The sequence below is a fragment of the Nicotiana sylvestris genome, chromosome 2, assembly GCF_000393655.2.
Source record: "Nicotiana sylvestris chromosome 2, ASM39365v2, whole genome shotgun sequence".
In the NCBI taxonomy this organism is placed as follows: domain Eukaryota; kingdom Viridiplantae; phylum Streptophyta; class Magnoliopsida; order Solanales; family Solanaceae; genus Nicotiana; species Nicotiana sylvestris.
This window is the reverse complement of record NC_091058.1, coordinates 182,060,980-182,067,560: the sequence shown is the minus strand read 5'-3', so window position 1 is coordinate 182,067,560 and position 6,581 is coordinate 182,060,980.

Sequence of the window (6,581 nt, the reverse complement as noted above, 5' to 3'; positions counted from 1 at the left end):
AAGCGGTAATTGAGCATTGAGTGGCCCGCGGAGCGAGGTAAGTTATCATGACCTCAAAACCAATCCGGTCGTGATGGAGACTATCATGGTACTAGGCCAGCCGCACAATCCCAAAATATTCTACATTTCGTAATAAAGAAGTTTTTCAACGATTAATTAATAAAACTTCATAGCATAAGTCTAAATAACATAGTGCGAAAAGAAACAAAAGCCCGACATCGGGGTGTCACAAGTCACGAGCATCAATAAGGACTATCCGATGACAGCTAAGACTAATACAGTCTGGAAAACACTAATATGCAGCTACCTTGCCAACTCCGAATATCCGCGACAGATGGAAGAATCAGCGCTCGCTATCATGTCCAGCAACCCCTAGATCTGCACACAAGGTGCAGGGAGTAATGTGAGTATGCCAACTCAGTAAGTAATAAATGTAAATAAAGACTGAACAGTAAGAAACACATAAATCCACGACATGAAATCTCAGTAAATACAACATGCTTTCAAATCAGTATATAAGTCAAATAATCTCGTTCAAAATCCAATTACATTAAAAATATTTTGAAGATATTTTAAAACAGTTTCAACAGAGATTCAATGAAATTTAGAGTAAAAGTGATGAAAATCTTAAATAGCCCTCGGGCAAAACATGTATCATAAACTGCCCCTCGAGCATAACATCACTCAAAATCAGCCCCTTGGGCAATCTCACAATCACTCGTAATTAGCCCCTCGGGCACAATATGAATCAAGAACAACCCCTCGGGCAAATATCATATCACTCAGTCAGGGTACACGCGCTCACTGGGGGTGTACAGACTCCGGAGGGGCTCCTACAACCCAAGCGCTATAACAGGCCACCTCGTGGCATAATCAATCTGGCCCCCGACCTCTCATAATCATAAATCAGTAATAACATGCTGCGCCGCGCAGCTCGATCCCATAATATCCTCACAACACAGACCCTCGGTCTCACTCGGTCAAAAACCTCTCAAGCCACTCGGGCTATAAGTAAAACAGGGTACTCTGCCTAAAATATCATTTTATGCATCAAAATGGAGTAATAAATACTTAGTTATGAAATCAATATAACATAACATGACTGAGTACAAATCTTAAATCAAAACTGTGAGATGAAAATAAGAAAAAGCCCCTAAGGGTCCAAACAACTTGGCACGAGGCCCAAATATGGCATTCAACCCAAATTATAGAATTTTTTTCTAAAACACAGAAGTATCATATAGTTTCTAGTCAAATACGCAACTTAATAGTTGCTACGGGGAGGCCCAAGTCACAAATCCCCAACGATGCACGTCACATGCTTGTCATCTAGCATGTGCATCACCTCAAATAGTGAAACAATGTGTAATTCGGGGCTTCATACCCTCAGGACAAGATTTACAATTATTACCTACCTCGAACCAGTCAAATCCCTACTCTGTGATGCCCTTGCCTCTGGAATTGTCCTCCAAACTCCGCGAATCTAACCAAAAGCAATACAATATGATCAATATAGGCCGATGGAAAAATTCCAAACGAAAAACTATCAATTTATACCAAAATCCTGAAATTTATCCAAACCTGGCAACCGGGCCCACGTCTCGGAATCTGACAAAAATAACAAAACTAGAAACTCCATTCACTCACGAGTCTATACATACCAAAACCATCAAAATCCGACGTCAAATGGACTCACAAATCCTCAAATTAAACTCTTCAATCTCTAAGCCCTAACCCCTCAATTTCATCCCTAATTCTTTTCAATTTCAGGCTTAATCAACTAAAAATTACCATAATCATAAGTATTAAGCTCAAATAACTTACCTCAATGAGTATCCCCTTGATTCCCTCTTCAAAACCCTCCAAAAATCTCCAAAATCCGGATAAAAATGGTGAAGAACACCCAAAAATTTGCGAAGGCTTCCTTAAATACCTTCTGCAAAGGCATCTCGCACTTGCGGCCCATTTCACGCACCTGCGGACCGCATATGTGGTTTTCACTTATCCGTCCTTTTCCACATCTGTGGTCCAATACCCACATCTGCGGTCTAGCAAGTGCGCTCCTCCTTCTACACTTGCGGTTCCAGGCTTCCTTTGCCTTGGCCGCTTCTGCGGCTGCTCTCCCGCTTCTGCGAACCTCGCACCTGCGGTCCCCACTTCGCAGGTGCGGTTATGACAGTTGAAAGAAATCTTCAGCACTTCCTCAAATCCCATCCTTGATCCGTCAACCTCCCGAAATAAACCAGAGGCCCTCGGGACCTCAACCAAACATGCGAACAAGTCACATATCACCATTTAAACTTATTCAAACCTTCGGAACACTCAAAACAACATCAAAACACCAAATCACCCTCGCATTCAAGTCCCAAACTTTCGAATTCTTCAAACGATGTTGAAACCTATCAAACCTTGTCCGAATGACCTGAAATTTTGCACACACGTCACAAATGACATAACGGACCTACTCCAATTTCAAGAATCCAATTCCGACCCCGATATCAAGATTTACATTGCCGATCGGGAAACGCTAAATTTTCAATTTCGCAATTCAAGCCTAATTCTACCTCGGACCTCCAAATCACATTCTGAACACGATCGTATGTCCAAAATAACCTAACGGAGCTAACCGAACTATTGCAATTCACATCCGAGATCTTCTAAATATGAGTCAACATCCGGTTGACTTTTCCAACTTAAGCTTCTAAATAAGAGACTAAGTGTCTCAATCCACTCCAAGACCACTCCGAACCCAAACCAACCAACAAGATACGATGAAATATAGCTGAACAACATATAAAGAAGCCGAAATAGGGAAAACGGGGTTGTAACTCATGAAACGACCGGTCGGGTCGTTACATTCTCCCCCTTTTAAACAAACGTTCATCCTCGAACGAGTCAAGAAACATACCTGAAGCCTCAAACAGGTGTGGATATTTGCTCCGCATCTCCTGCTCGGTCTCCCAAGTAGCCTCCTCCATGGGCCGACTTCTCTACTGCCTTTTCACTGAAGCTATATCCTTAGATCTCAACTTCTGGACCTGCTGCTCCATAATAGCCACTGGCTCCACATCATAAGTCAAATCACCATCTATCTGAACCGTGTTGAAATCCAAAACATGAGACGGATCGCCATATACTTCCAGAGCATAGAAACATGAAATACCGGATACACACTTGAGAAGTTAGGCGGCAAAATAGCTCATAAGCCACCTCCCTAATCCTCCGAAGCACCTCAAAAGGTCCAATGAACCGGGGGCTCAACTTGCCCTTCTTACCAAATCTTATAACACCCTTCATGGGTGAAAACTTCAGTAGAACCTTCTCCCCAACCATGTAAGACACATCACGGACCTTCCTGTCAGTATAACTCTTTTGCCTCGACTGAGTTGTACGGAGTCGCTCCTGAATCACCTTCACCTTGTCCAAAGCATCCTGTACCAATTCAGTACCCAAAAGCCTAGCCTCACCCGGCTCAAACCAACCTACTGTTGATCTACACCGTCTCCCATATAAAGCCTCATATGGAGCTATCTGAATCTGAATACTCGACTGATAACTATTGTTATATGCAAACTCCGCGAGTGGTAGGAAATGGTCCTATGAACCCCCGAAATCAATGACACAAGCGCACAATATGTCCTCCAATATCTGAATAGTGCGCTCGGACTACCCGTCCGTTTGAGGGTGAAAAGTTGTGCTCATCTCAACCTGATTACCCAACTCTCACTGCACGACCCTCCAAAACTACGATGTAAACTGAGTACCTCTATCTGAAATGATGGAAACTGGGACAACATGCAGGCAAACAATCTATCAGATATAAATCTGAGTTAACTGCTCTAAAAAATAGGTAGTACACACAGGAATGAAGTGCACGTACTTGGTCAGCCGATCCATAATCACCCAAATGGCATCGAACTTCCTCAAAGTCCGTGGAAGTCCAACTACAAAATCTATGGTGATCCGCTCCCACTTTCACTCCGGAATATCCATCTGCTAAAGCAAGCCACCCGGTCTCTGATGCTCATATTTCACCTGGTGACAATTGAGACACTGAGCTACAAACATCACTTTATCCTTCTTCATTCTCCTCCACCAATAGTGCTATCGCAAATTCTAATACATCTTCGCGGCACCCGGATGGATTTAATACCGCGAGCTATGGGCCTCTATAGAATCAACTCCCGAAGTCCATCAACATTGGGTAGACACATCCGGCCTTGCATCCTCAATACCCCATCATCATCAATAGTCACATATCTGGCATCGTCGTGCTGAATTCTATCCTTGAAGACAAGCAAATGAGGGTCATCATACTGGCGCTCTTTGATACGATCAAACAAGGAAGACCAAGAAACCACACAAGCTAAGATCCGATTGGGATCCGAAATATCTAACCTCACAAACCGGTTGGCCAAGGCCTGAACATGAACTACAAGATGTCTCTCCTCAACAGAAATAAATGCAAGACTTCCCATACTCACCGCCTTCCTACTCAAGGCGTCGGCCACCATATTGTCCTTTCCTGGATGGTACAAAATAGTAATATCATAATCCTTTAGCAGCTCCAACCATCTCCGCTGCCTTAATTTGAGATCCTTCTACTTGAACAAGTGCTGGAGGCTACGATGATAAGTAAACACCTCACAAGACACACCATAGAGATAATGCCTCCAAATCTTCAATGCGTGAACAATGGCAGCCAACTCCAAATCATGAACAAGGTAGTTCTTCTCACAGGGATTCAATTAACGAGAAGCATACACAATCACTCTACCATTCTGCATCAACACACACCCAATACAAACTCTAGAAGCATCACAATATACTGTATAAGAACCTGAAGCTGATGGCAAAACTAACACTGGAGATGTGGTCAATGTAGTTTTGAGCTTCTAAAAGCTCGCCTCACACTCATCTGACCACCTTAAAGGAGCACCCTTTTGAATCAATTTGGTCAAGGGTGATGCTAGAGATGAAAATCCATGAACGAACCTATGGTAATAACCCACCAAGCTAAGAAAACTGTGAATCTCTATGGCTGAGGATGATCTGGGCCAACTCTGAACTACCTCTATCTTCTTCGAATCAACCTGAATACCCTCATTGGACACCACGTGCCCCGAGAACCCCACTTAACTGAGCAAAAAATCACACTTGGAGAACTTTGCATAAAGCTTTTCCTCCCTCAACTGCTGCAATACAACTCTTAGATGCTCACTGTGCTCCTCTTGACTATGTGAGTACACTAGAATATCATCAATAAATACAATAACAAACGATCCGAGATAAGGCCGAAACACATTGTTCATCAAATGCATGAACGCTACTGGGGCATTAGTCAGCCCAAAAGACATCACAAGGAACTCAAAATGACCATATCCGATCCTAAAAGTTATCTGAAGAATGTCCGAGTCCCTGATCTTCAACTGGTGGTACCTTAACCTAAGATCAATCTTGGAGAACACTCTCGCTCCTTGAATCTAGTCAAATAAATCATCAATACGAGGCAAAGAGTACTTGTTCTTGACTGTGACTTTGTTCAACTGCCTGTAATCAATGCACATCCTCATCGTGCCATCCTTCTTCTTCACAAATAGGACAGTCACCCCCCAAGATGACACACTAGGTCAAATAAACCCCTTATTGAGGAGTTCCTGAAGCTGCTCCTTCAACTCCTTTAACTCCGCTGGTGCCATACGATACGGAGGAATAGAAATGGGCTGAGTGCCTGACACCAAATCAATACTAAAGTCAATATCCCTGTCTGGTGGCATGCCCGACAGGTCTACAGGAAATATATCCGAAAAATCCCTCACCACCGGAACTGAATCAATGGTAGGAGTCTCTGCACTGACATCCCTCACGATGGCCAAATAAGAAAGACAACCTTTCCCAACCATCCGCTAGGCCTTCAAAAATGAAATCACTCTACTGAGAACATAATCCGTCGAACCTCGCCACTCAATCTGTGGCACCCCTAGCATAGCTAGCGTCACTATCGTAGCATGACAATCCAAAATAGCACGACATGGAGGCAACCAATCCATACCCAATATCACATCAAAATCAACCATATAAAGCAATAGAAGGTCCACTCGGGTATCCAAATTCCCAATACTCACCACATACGATTGATATACGCGGTCCATAATAATAGTATCGCCCACCAGAGTAGATGCACGAACAGATGAAACAGGAGACTCACGGGGCATATCCAAATAACGAGCAAAATATGATGACAAATGAAAAAGTAGAACCAGGATCAAATAATATAGATGCATCATGTGGCAAACTGAGACAAAACCTATGATCACGACACTTGAAGCAATATCATCGGTCTGGCTGGGAGTGCATAGAAATGGTCCTGACCACCACCGGATCGACCTCCCCCTCTAGGGCGATCCCTAGCTGACTGGGTGGGTAGTAAGGTAATAGGTGCTGAATTCGATGGCTGACTCCTCTAGTGAGGTAGACCTCCATGACGATGGGGACACTGCCTCCACATGTGCCCCAACTCTCCACACTCATAACAACTCCCTAGTACTGGAAATGGGTACTAAAGGGAACCCCTAGCACCA